Raw genomic sequence first — 13,930 nt, 5'->3', positions numbered from 1 at the left:
TGAGGCCTGTTTGTGACCTCTGATGCCCAGATAGAGGCATATAACCTGGTTAGGGGTGTTTGGCCTTTAGGCCTGTATGTCCCTTCATCCCATGAGAGAGAGTTTAACTTTTTAAGCCTCTCTGTGTCTTCTTATTCATAATCTTTTAATTTTTGGGTTACCGCTTGTATAGCAATCAGTATCCATCGTGAAATTTCAAAGTGTCCATAATGCACTCAGGTCGCCCCCGACAGAGAGAGGGCCGTAGTAGGGTGTTTCCATAGCGGGCATTAATATCAGAATGACCCTTAAATGCATTTAGGACCATATTTGAATTTTTGGGTTACCAGATGCACGTTTTCAATCACCAGGTGCACGGTTTCAATCACCAGGTGCACGGCTCTATTTCCTCCTCCAGCACTTGTCAAACAGTCCATAAAGCACCCAGGACGGCCCTGAGTGAAAGAGGGCCGTAGTAGGGTGCTCCTATAGCGGGCATTAAAATCAGAATGACCGTTAAATGCATTTATGACCATATTTGTGTTTTTGGGTTACCGCTTGTATAGCAATCAGTATCCATCGTGAAATTTCAAAGTGTCCATAATGCACTCAGGTCGCCCCCGACAGAGAGAGGGCCGTAGTAGGGTGTTTCCATAGCGGGCATTAATATCAGAATGACCCTTAAATGCATTTAGGACCATATTTGAATTTTTGGGTTACCAGATGCACGTTTTCAATCACCAGGTGCACGGTTTCAATCACCAGGTGCACGGCTCTATTTCCTCCTCCAGCACTTGTCAAACAGTCCATAAAGCACCCAGGACGGCCCTGAGTGAAAGAGGGCCGTAGTAGGGTGCTCCTATAGCGGGCATTAAAATCAGAATGACCGTTAAATGCATTTATGACCATATTTGTGTTTTTGGGTTACCAGATGCACGGTTTCAATCACCAGGTGCACGGCTCTATTTCCTCCTCCAGCACTTGTCAAACAGTCCATAAAGCACCCAGGACGGCCCTGAGTGAAAGAGGGCCGTAGTAGGGTGCTCCTATAGCGGGCATTAAAATCAGAATGACCGTTAAATGCATTTATGACCATATTTGTGTTTTTGGGTTACCAGATGCACGGTTTCAATCACCAGGTGCACGGCTCTATTTCCTCCTCCAGCACTTGTCAAACAGTCCATAAAGCACCCAGGACGGCCCTGAGTGAAAGAGGGCCGTAGTAGGGTGCTCCTATAGCGGGCATTAAAATCAGAATGACCGTTAAATGCATTTATGACCATATTTGTGTTTTTGGGTTACCGCTTGTATAGCAATCAGTATCCATCGTGAAATTTCAAAGTGTCCATAATGCACTCAGGTCGCCCCCGACAGAGAGAGGGCCGTAGTAGGGTGTTTCCATAGCGGGCATTAATATCAGAATGACCCTTAAATGCATTTAGGACCATATTTGAATTTTTGGGTTACCAGATGCACGTTTTCAATCACCAGGTGCACGGTTTCAATCACCAGGTGCACGGCTCTATTTCCTCCTCCAGCACTTGTCAAACAGTCCATAAAGCACCCAGGACGGCCCTGAGTGAAAGAGGGCCGTAGTAGGGTGCTCCTATAGCGGGCATTAAAATCAGAATGACCGTTAAATGCATTTATGACCATATTTGTGTTTTTGGGTTACCAGATGCACGGTTTCAATCACCAGGTGCACGGCTCTATTTCCTCCTCCAGCACTTGTCAAACAGTCCATAAAGCACCCAGGACGGCCCTGAGTGAAAGAGGGCCGTAGTAGGGTGCTCCTATAGCGGGCATTAAAATCAGAATGACCGTTAAATGCATTTATGACCATATTTGTGTTTTTGGGTTACCGCTTGTATAGCAATCAGTATCCATCGTGAAATTTCAAAGTGTCCATAATGCACTCAGGTCGCCCCCGACAGAGAGAGGGCCGTAGTAGGGTGTTTCCATAGCGGGCATTAATATCAGAATGACCCTTAAATGCATTTAGGACCATATTTGAATTTTTGGGTTACCAGATGCACGTTTTCAATCACCAGGTGCACGGTTTCAATCACCAGGTGCACGGCTCTATTTCCTCCTCCAGCACTTGTCAAACAGTCCATAAAGCACCCAGGACGGCCCTGAGTGAAAGAGGGCCGTAGTAGGGTGCTCCTATAGCGGGCATTAAAATCAGAATGACCGTTAAATGCATTTATGACCATATTTGTGTTTTTGGGTTACCAGATGCACGGTTTCAATCACCAGGTGCACGGCTCTATTTCCTCCTCCAGCACTTGTCAAACAGTCCATAAAGCACCCAGGACGGCCCTGAGTGAAAGAGGGCCGTAGTAGGGTGCTCCTATAGCGGGCATTAAAATCAGAATGACCGTTAAATGCATTTATGACCATATTTGTGTTTTTGGGTTACCAGATGCACGGTTTCAATCACCAGGTGCACGGCTCTATTTCCTCCTCCAGCACTTGTCAAACAGTCCATAAAGCACCCAGGACGGCCCTGAGTGAAAGAGGGCCGTAGTAGGGTGCTCCTATAGCGGGCATTAAAATCAGAATGACCGTTAAATGCATTTATGACCATATTTGTGTTTTTGGGTTACCGCTTGTATAGCAATCAGTATCCATCGTGAAATTTCAAAGTGTCCATAATGCACTCAGGTCGCCCCCGACAGAGAGAGGGCCGTAGTAGGGTGTTTCCATAGCGGGCATTAATATCAGAATGACCCTTAAATGCATTTAGGACCATATTTGAATTTTTGGGTTACCAGATGCACGTTTTCAATCACCAGGTGCACGGTTTCAATCACCAGGTGCACGGCTCTATTTCCTCCTCCAGCACTTGTCAAACAGTCCATAAAGCACCCAGGACGGCCCTGAGTGAAAGAGGGCCGTAGTAGGGTGCTCCTATAGCGGGCATTAAAATCAGAATGACCGTTAAATGCATTTATGACCATATTTGTGTTTTTGGGTTACCAGATGCACGGTTTCAATCACCAGGTGCACGGCTCTATTTCCTCCTCCAGCACTTGTCAAACAGTCCATAAAGCACCCAGGACGGCCCTGAGTGAAAGAGGGCCGTAGTAGGGTGCTCCTATAGCGGGCATTAAAATCAGAATGACCGTTAAATGCATTTATGACCATATTTGTGTTTTTGGGTTACCGCTTGTATAGCAATCAGTATCCATCGTGAAATTTCAAAGTGTCCATAATGCACTCAGGTCGCCCCCGACAGAGAGAGGGCCGTAGTAGGGTGTTTCCATAGCGGGCATTAATATCAGAATGACCCTTAAATGCATTTAGGACCATATTTGAATTTTTGGGTTACCAGATGCACGTTTTCAATCACCAGGTGCACGGTTTCAATCACCAGGTGCACGGCTCTATTTCCTCCTCCAGCACTTGTCAAACAGTCCATAAAGCACCCAGGACGGCCCTGAGTGAAAGAGGGCCGTAGTAGGGTGCTCCTATAGCGGGCATTAAAATCAGAATGACCGTTAAATGCATTTATGACCATATTTGTGTTTTTGGGTTACCGCTTGTATAGCAATCAGTATCCATCGTGAAATTTCAAAGTGTCCATAATGCACTCAGGTCGCCCCCGACAGAGAGAGGGCCGTAGTAGGGTGTTTCCATAGCGGGCATTAATATCAGAATGACCCTTAAATGCATTTAGGACCATATTTGAATTTTTGGGTTACCAGATGCACGTTTTCAATCACCAGGTGCACGGTTTCAATCACCAGGTGCACGGCTCTATTTCCTCCTCCAGCACTTGTCAAACAGTCCATAAAGCACCCAGGACGGCCCTGAGTGAAAGAGGGCCGTAGTAGGGTGCTCCTATAGCGGGCATTAAAATCAGAATGACCGTTAAATGCATTTATGACCATATTTGTGTTTTTGGGTTACCGCTTGTATAGCAATCAGTATCCATCGTGAAATTTCAAAGTGTCCATAATGCACTCAGGTCGCCCCCGACAGAGAGAGGGCCGTAGTAGGGTGTTTCCATAGCGGGCATTAATATCAGAATGACCCTTAAATGCATTTAGGACCATATTTGAATTTTTGGGTTACCAGATGCACGTTTTCAATCACCAGGTGCACGGTTTCAATCACCAGGTGCACGGCTCTATTTCCTCCTCCAGCACTTGTCAAACAGTCCATAAAGCACCCAGGACGGCCCTGAGTGAAAGAGGGCCGTAGTAGGGTGCTCCTATAGCGGGCATTAAAATCAGAATGACCGTTAAATGCATTTATGACCATATTTGTGTTTTTGGGTTACCAGATGCACGGTTTCAATCACCAGGTGCACGGCTCTATTTCCTCCTCCAGCACTTGTCAAACAGTCCATAAAGCACCCAGGACGGCCCTGAGTGAAAGAGGGCCGTAGTAGGGTGCTCCTATAGCGGGCATTAAAATCAGAATGACCGTTAAATGCATTTATGACCATATTTGTGTTTTTGGGTTACCGCTTGTATAGCAATCAGTATCCATCGTGAAATTTCAAAGTGTCCATAATGCACTCAGGTCGCCCCCGACAGAGAGAGGGCCGTAGTAGGGTGTTTCCATAGCGGGCATTAATATCAGAATGACCCTTAAATGCATTTAGGACCATATTTGAATTTTTGGGTTACCAGATGCACGTTTTCAATCACCAGGTGCACGGTTTCAATCACCAGGTGCACGGCTCTATTTCCTCCTCCAGCACTTGTCAAACAGTCCATAAAGCACCCAGGACGGCCCTGAGTGAAAGAGGGCCGTAGTAGGGTGCTCCTATAGCGGGCATTAAAATCAGAATGACCGTTAAATGCATTTATGACCATATTTGTGTTTTGGGTTACCAGATGCACGGTTTCAATCACCAGGTGCACGGCTCTATTTCCTCCTCCAGCACTTGTCAAACAGTCCATAAAGCACCCAGGACGGCCCTGAGTGAAAGAGGGCCGTAGTAGGGTGCTCCTATAGCGGGCATTAAAATCAGAATGACCGTTAAATGCATTTATGACCATATTTGTGTTTTTGGGTTACCGCTTGTATAGCAATCAGTATCCATCGTGAAATTTCAAAGTGTCCATAATGCACTCAGGTCGCCCCCGACAGAGAGAGGGCCGTAGTAGGGTGTTTCCATAGCGGGCATTAATATCAGAATGACCCTTAAATGCATTTAGGACCATATTTGAATTTTTGGGTTACCAGATGCACGTTTTCAATCACCAGGTGCACGGTTTCAATCACCAGGTGCACGGCTCTATTTCCTCCTCCAGCACTTGTCAAACAGTCCATAAAGCACCCAGGACGGCCCTGAGTGAAAGAGGGCCGTAGTAGGGTGCTCCTATAGCGGGCATTAAAATCAGAATGACCGTTAAATGCATTTATGACCATATTTGTGTTTTTGGGTTACCAGATGCACGGTTTCAATCACCAGGTGCACGGCTCTATTTCCTCCTCCAGCACTTGTCAAACAGTCCATAAAGCACCCAGGACGGCCCTGAGTGAAAGAGGGCCGTAGTAGGGTGCTCCTATAGCGGGCATTAAAATCAGAATGACCGTTAAATGCATTTATGACCATATTTGTGTTTTTGGGTTACCGCTGTATAGCAATCAGTATCCATCGTGAAATTTCAAAGTGTCCATAATGCACTCAGGTCGCCCCCGACAGAGAGAGGGCCGTAGTAGGGTGTTTCCATAGCGGGCATTAATATCAGAATGACCCTTAAATGCATTTAGGACCATATTTGAATTTTTGGGTTACCAGATGCACGTTTTCAATCACCAGGTGCCACGGTTTCAATCACCAGGTGCACGGCTCTATTTCCTCCTCCAGCACTTGTCAAACAGTCCATAAAGCACCCAGGACGGCCCTGAGTGAAAGAGGGCCGTAGTAGGGTGCTCCCTATAGCGGGCATTAAAATCAGAATGACCGTTAAATGCATTTATGACCATATTTGTGTTTTTGGGTTACCAGATGCACGGTTTCAATCACCAGGTGCACGGCTCTATTTCCTCCTCCAGCACTTGTCAAACAGTCCATAAAGCACCCAGGACGGCCCTGAGTGACAGAGGGCCGTAGTAGGGTGCTCCTATAGCGGGCATTAAATCAGAATGACCGTTAAATGCATTTATGACAATATTTGTGTTTTTGGGTTACCAGATGCACGGTTTCAATCACCAGGTGCACGGCTCTATTTCCTCCTCCAGCACTTGTCAAACAGTCCATAAAGCACCCAGGACGGCCCTGAGTGAAAGAGGGCCGTAGTAGGGTGCTCCTATAGCGGGCATTAAAATCAGAATGACCGTTAAATGCATTTATGACCATATTTGTGTTTTTGGGTTACCGCTTGTATAGCAATCAGTATCCATCGTGAAATTTCAAAGTGTCCATAATGCACTCAGGTCGCCCCCGACAGAGAGAGGGCCGTAGTAGGGTGTTTCCATAGCGGGCATTAATATCAGAATGACCCTTAAATGCATTTAGGACCATATTTGAATTTTTGGGTTACCAGATGCACGTTTTCAATCACCAGGTGCACGGTTTCAATCACCAGGTGCACGGCTCTATTTCCTCCTCCAGCACTTGTCAAACAGTCCATAAAGCACCCAGGACGGCCCTGAGTGAAAGAGGGCCGTAGTAGGTGCTCCTATAGCGGGCATTAAAATCAGAATGACCGTTAAATGCATTTATGACCATATTTGTGTTTTTGGGTTACCAGATGCACGGTTTCAATCACCAGGTGCACGGCTCTATTTCCTCCTCCAGCACTTGTCAAACAGTCCATAAAGCACCCAGGACGGCCCTGAGTGAAAGAGGGCCGTAGTAGGGTGCTCCTATAGCGGGCATTAAAATCAGAATGACCGTTAAATGCATTTATGACCATATTTGTGTTTTGGGTTACCGCTTGTATAGCAATCAGTATCCATCGTGAAATTTCAAAGTGTCCATAATGCACTCAGGTCGCCCCCCGACAGAGAGAGGGCCGTAGTAGGGTGTTTCCATAGCGGGCATTAATATCAGAATGACCCTTAAATGCATTTAGGACCATATTTGAATTTTTGGGTTACCAGATGCACGTTTTCAATCACCAGGTGCACGGTTTCAATCACCAGGTGCACGGCTCTATTTCCTCCTCCAGCACTTGTCAAACAGTCCATAAAGCACCCAGGACGGCCCTGAGTGAAAGAGGGCCGTAGTAGGGTGCTCCTATAGCGGGCATTAAAATCAGAATGACCGTTAAATGCATTTATGACCATATTTGTGTTTTTGGGGTTACCAGATGCACGGTTTCAATCACCAGGTGCACGGCTCTATTTCCTCCTCCAGCACTTGTCAAACAGTCCATAAAGCACCCAGGACGGCCCTGAGTGAAAGAGGGCCGTAGTAGGGTGCTCCTATAGCGGGCATTAAAATCAGAATGACCGTTAAATGCATTTATGACCATATTTGTGTTTTTGGGTTACCAGATGCACGGTTTCAATCACCAGGTGCACGGCTCTATTTCCTCCTCCAGCACTTGTCAAACAGTCCATAAAGCACCCAGGACGGCCCTGAGTGAAAGAGGGCCGTAGTAGGGTGCTCCTATAGCGGGCATTAAATCAGAATGACCGTTAAATGCATTTATGACCATATTTGTGTTTTTGGGTTACCGCTTGTATAGCAATCAGTATCCATCGTGAAATTTCAAAGTGTCCATAATGCACTCAGGTCGCCCCCGACAGAGAGAGGGCCGTAGTAGGGTGTTTCCATAGCGGGCATTAATATCAGAATGACCCTTAAATGCATTTAGGACCATATTTGAATTTTGGGTTACCAGATGCACGTTTTCAATCACCAGGTGCACGGTTTCAATCACCAGGTGCACGGCTCTATTTCCTCCTCCAGCACTTGTCAAACAGTCCATAAAGCACCCAGGACGGCCCTGAGTGAAGAGGGCCGTAGTAGGGTGCTCCTATAGCGGGCATTAAAATCAGAATGACCGTTAAATGCATTTATGACCATATTTGTGTTTTTGGGTTACCAGATGCACGGTTTCAATCACCAGGTGCACGGCTCTATTTCCTCCTCCCAGCACTTGTCAAACAGTCCATAAAGCACCCAGGACGGCCCTGAGTGAAAGAGGGCCGTAGTAGGGTGCTCTATAGCGGGCATTAAAATCAGAATGACCGTTAAATGCATTTATGACCATATTTGTGTTTTTGGGTTACCGCTTGTATAGCAATCAGTATCCATCGTGAAATTTCAAAGTGTCCATAATGCACTCAGGTCGCCCCCGACAGAGAGAGGGCCGTAGTAGGGTGTTTCCATAGCGGGCATTAATATCAGAATGACCCTTAAATGCATTTAGGACCATATTTGAATTTTTGGGTTACCAGATGCACGTTTTCAATCACCAGGTGCACGGTTTCAATCACCAGGTGCACGGCTCTATTTCCTCCTCCAGCACTTGTCAAACAGTCCATAAAGCACCCAGGACGGCCCTGAGTGAAAGAGGGCCGTAGTAGGGTGCTCCTATAGCGGGCATTAAAATCAGAATGACCGTTAAATGCATTTATGACCATATTTGTGTTTTTGGGTTACCAGATGCACGGTTTCAATCACCAGGTGCACGGCTCTATTTCCTCCTCCAGCACTTGTCAAACAGTCCATAAAGCACCCAGGACGGCCCTGAGTGAAAGAGGGCCGTAGTAGGGTGCTCCTATAGCGGGCATTAAAATCAGAATGACCGTTAAATGCATTTATGACCATATTGTGTTTTTGGGTTACCGCTTGTATAGCAATCAGTAATCCATCGTGAAATTTCAAAGTGTCCATAATGCACTCAGGTCGCCCCCGACAGAGAGAGGGCCGTAGTAGGGTGTTTCCATAGCGGGCATTAATATCAGAATGACCCTTAAATGCATTTAGACCATATTTGAATTTTTGGGTTACCAGATGCACGTTTTCAATCACCAGGTGCACGGTTTTCAATCACCAGGTGCACGGCTCTATTTCCTCCTCCAGCACTTGTCAAACAGTCCATAAAGCACCCAGGACGGCCCTGAGTGAAAGAGGGCCGTAGTAGGGTGCTCCTATAGCGGGCATTAAAAGCAGAATGACCGTTAAATGCATTTATGACCATATTGTGTTTTTGGGTTACCAGATGCACGGTTTCAATCACCAGGTGCACGGCTCTATTTCCTCCTCCAGCACTTGTCAAACAGTCCATAAAGCACCCAGGACGGCCCTGAGTGAAAGAGGGCCGTAGTAGGGTGCTCCTATAGCGGGCATTAAAATCAGAATGACCGTTAAATGCATTTATGACCATATTTGTGTTTTTGGGTTACCGCTTGTATAGCAATCAGTATCCATCGTGAAATTTCAAAGTGTCCATAATGCACTCAGGTCGCCCCCGACAGAGAGAGGGCCGTAGTAGGGTGTTTCCATAGCTGGCATTAATATCAGAATGACCCCTTAAATGCATTTAGGACCATATTTGAATTTTTGGGTTACCAGATGCACGTTTTCAATCACCAGGTGCACGGTTTCAATCACCAGGTGCACGGCTCTATGTCCTCCTCCAGCACTTGTCAAACAGTCCATAAAGCACCCAGGACGGCCTGAGTGAAAGAGGGCCGTAGTAGGGTGCTCCTATAGCGGGCATTAAAATCAGAATGACCGTTTAAATGCATTTATGACCATATTTGTGTTTTTGGGTTACCAGATGCACGGTTTCAATCACCAGGTGCACGGCTCTATTTCCTCCTCCAGCACTTGTCAAACAGTCCATAAAGCACCCAGGACGGCCTGAGTGAAAGAGGGCCGTAGTAGGGTGCTCCTATAGCGGGCATTAAAATCAGAATGACCGTTAAATGCATTTATGACCATATTTGTGTTTTGGGTTACCGCTTGTATAGCAATCAGTATCCATCGTGAAATTCAAAGTGTCCATAATGCACTCAGGTCGCCCCCGACAGAGAGAGGGCCGTAGTAGGGTGTTTCCATAGCGGGCATTAATATCAGAATGACCCTTAAATGCATTTAGGACCATATTTGAATTTTTGGGTTACCAGATGCACGTTTTCAATCACCAGGTGCACGGTTTCAATCACCAGGTGCACGGCTCTATTTCCTCCTCCAGCACTTGTCAAACAGTCCATAAAGCACCCAGGACGGCCCTGAGTGAAAGAGGGCCGTAGTAGGGTGCTCCTATAGCGGGCATTAAAATCAGAATGACCGTTAAATGCATTTATGACCATATTTGTGTTTTTGGGTTACCAGATGCACGGTTTCAATCACCAGGTGCACGGCTCTATTTCCTCCTCCAGCACTTGTCAAACAGTCCATAAAGCACCCAGGACGGCCCTGAGTGAAAGAGGGCCGTAGTAGGGTGCTCCTATAGCGGGCATTAAAATCAGAATGACCGTTAAATGCATTTATGACCATATTTGTGTTTTGGGTTACCGCTTGTATAGCAATCAGTATCCATCGTGAAATTTCAAAGTGTCCATAATGCACTCAGGTCGCCCCCGACAGAGAGAGGGCCGTAGTAGGGTGTTTCCATAGCGGGCATTAATATCAGAATGACCCTTAAATGCATTTAGGACCATATTTGAATTTTTGGGTTACCAGATGCACGTTTTCAATCACCAGGTGCACGGTTTCAATCACCAGGTGCACGGCTCTATTTCCTCCTCCAGCACTTGTCAAACAGTCCATAAAGCACCCAGGACGGCCCTGAGTGAAGAGGGCCGTAGTAGGGTGCTCCTATAGCGGGCATTAAATCAGAATGACCGTTAAATGCATTTATGACCATATTTGTGTTTTTGGGTTACCAGATGCACGGTTTCAATCACCAGGTGCACGGCTCTATTTCCTCCTCCAGCACTTGTCAAACAGTCCATAAAGCACCCAGGACGGCCCTGAGTGAAAGAGGGCCGTAGTAGGGTGCTCCTATAGCGGGCATTAAAATCAGAATGACCGTTAAATGCATTTATGACCATATTTGTGTTTTTGGGTTACCGCTTGTATAGCAATCAGTATCCATCGTGAAATTTCAAAGTGTCCATAATGCACTCAGGTCGCCCCCGACAGAGAGAGGGGCCGTAGTAGGGTGTTTCCATAGCGGGCATTAATATCAGAATGACCCTTAAATGCATTTAGGACCATATTTGAATTTTGGGTTACCAGATGCACGTTTTCAATCACCAGGTGCACGGTTTCAATCACCAGGTGCACGGCTCTATTTCCGCCTCCAGCACTTGTCAAACAGTCCATAAAGCACCCAGGACGGCCCTGAGTGAAAGAGGGCCGTAGTAGGGTGCTCCTATAGCGGGCATTAAAATCAGAATGACCGTTAAATGCATTTATGACCAATTTGTGTTTTTGGGTTACCAGATGCACGGTTTCAATCACCAGGTGCACGGCTCTTATTTCCTCCTCCAGCACTTGTCAAACAGTCCATAAAGCACCCAGGACGGCCCTGAGTGAAAGAGGGCCGTAGTAGGGTGCTCCTATAGCGGGCATTAAAATCAGAATGACCGTTAAATGCATTTATGACCATATTTGTGTTTTTGGGTTACCGCTTGTATAGCAATCAGTATCCATCGTGAAATTTCAAAGTGTCCATAATGCACTCAGGTCGCCCCCGACAGAGAGAGGGCCGTAGTAGGGTGTTTCCATAGCGGGCATTAATATCAGAATGACCCTTAAATGCATTTAGGACCATATTTGAATTTTTGGGTTACCAGATGCACGTTTTCAATCACCAGGTGCACGGTTTCAATCACCAGGTGCACGGCTCTATTTCCTCCTCCAGCACTTGTCAAACAGTCCATAAAGCACCCAGGACGGCCCTGAGTGAAAGAGGGCCGTAGTAGGGTGCTCCTATAGCGGGCATTAAAATCAGAATGACCGTTAAATGCATTTATGACCATATTTGTGTTTTTGGGTTACCAGATGCACGGTTTCAATCACCAGGTGCACGGCTCTATTTCCTCCTCCAGCACTTGTCAAACAGTCCATAAAGCACCCAGGACGGCCCTGAGTGAAAGAGGGCCGTAGTAGGGTGCTCCTATAGCGGGCATTAAAATCAGAATGACCGTTAAATGCATTTATGACCATATTTGTGTTTTTGGGTTACCGCTTGTATAGCAATCAGTATCCATCGTGAAATTTCAAAGTGTCCATAATGCACTCAGGTCGCCCCCGACAGAGAGAGGGCCGTAGTAGGGTGTTTCCATAGCGGGCATTAATATCAGAATGACCCTTAAATGCATTTAGGACCATATTTGAATTTTTGGGTTACCAGATGCACGTTTTCAATCACCAGGTGCACGGTTTCAATCACCAGGTGCACGGCTCTATTTCCTCCTCCAGCACTTGTCAAACAGTCCATAAAGCACCCAGGACGGCCCTGAGTGAAAGAGGGCCGTAGTAGGGTGCTCCTATAGCGGGCATTAAAATCAGAATGACCGTTAAATGCATTTATGACCATATTTGTGTTTTTGGGTTACCAGATGCACGGTTTCAATCACCAGGTGCACGGCTCTATTTCCTCCTCCAGCACTTGTCAAACAGTCCATAAAGCACCCAGGACGGCCCTGAGTGAAAGAGGGCCGTAGTAGGGTGCTCCTATAGCGGGCATTAAAATCAGAATGACCGTTAAATGCATTTATGACCATATTTGTGTTTTTGGGTTACCAGATGCACGGTTTCAATCACCAGGTGCACGGCTCTATTTCCTCCTCCAGCACTTGTCAAACAGTCCATAAAGCACCCAGGACGGCCCTGAGTGAAAGAGGGCCGTAGTAGGGTGCTCCTATAGCGGGCATTAAAATCAGAATGACCGTTAAATGCATTTATGACCATATTTGTGTTTTTGGGTTACCGCTTGTATAGCAATCAGTATCCATCGTGAAATTTCAAAGTGTCCATAATGCACTCAGGTCGCCCCCGACAGAGAGAGGGCCGTAGTAGGGTGTTTCCATAGCGGGCATTAATATCAGAATGACCCTTAAATGCATTTAGGACCATATTTGAATTTTTGGGTTACCAGATGCACGTTTTCAATCACCAGGTGCACGGTTTCAATCACCAGGTGCACGGCTCTATTTCCTCCTCCAGCACTTGTCAAACAGTCCATAAAGCACCCAGGACGGCCCTGAGTGAAAGAGGGCCGTAGTAGGGTGCTCCTATAGCGGGCATTAAAATCAGAATGACCGTTAAATGCATTTATGACCATATTTGTGTTTTTGGGTTACCAGATGCACGGTTTCAATCACCAGGTGCACGGCTCTATTTCCTCCTCCAGCACTTGTCAAACAGTCCATAAAGCACCCAGGACGGCCCTGAGTGAAAGAGGGCCGTAGTAGGGTGCTCCTATAGCGGGCATTAAAATCAGAATGACCGTTAAATGCATTTATGACCATATTTGTGTTTTTGGGTTACCGCTTGTATAGCAATCAGTATCCATCGTGAAATTTCAAAGTGTCCATAATGCACTCAGGTCGCCCCCGACAGAGAGAGGGCCGTAGTAGGGTGTTTCCATAGCGGGCATTAATATCAGAATGACCCTTAAATGCATTTAGGACCATATTTGAATTTTTGGGTTACCAGATGCACGTTTTCAATCACCAGGTGCACGGTTTCAATCACCAGGTGCACGGCTCTATTTCCTCCTCCAGCACTTGTCAAACAGTCCATAAAGCACCCAGGACGGCCCTGAGTGAAAGAGGGCCGTAGTAGGGTGCTCCTATAGCGGGCATTAAAATCAGAATGACCGTTAAATGCATTTATGACCATATTTGTGTTTTTGGGTTACCAGATGCACGGTTTCAATCACCAGGTGCACGGCTCTATTTCCTCCTCCAGCACTTGTCAAACAGTCCATAAAGCACCCAGGACGGCCCTGAGTGAAAGAGGGCCGTAGTAGGGTGCTCCTATAGCGGGCATTAAAATCAGAATGACCGTTAA

The sequence above is a fragment of the Oncorhynchus kisutch genome, unplaced genomic scaffold, assembly GCF_002021735.2.
Source record: "Oncorhynchus kisutch isolate 150728-3 unplaced genomic scaffold, Okis_V2 scaffold440, whole genome shotgun sequence".
Classification (NCBI taxonomy): Eukaryota; Metazoa; Chordata; class Actinopteri; order Salmoniformes; family Salmonidae; genus Oncorhynchus; species Oncorhynchus kisutch.
The sequence above is the reverse complement of the archived record's forward strand: the minus strand, read 5'-3'. Positions refer to the sequence as shown.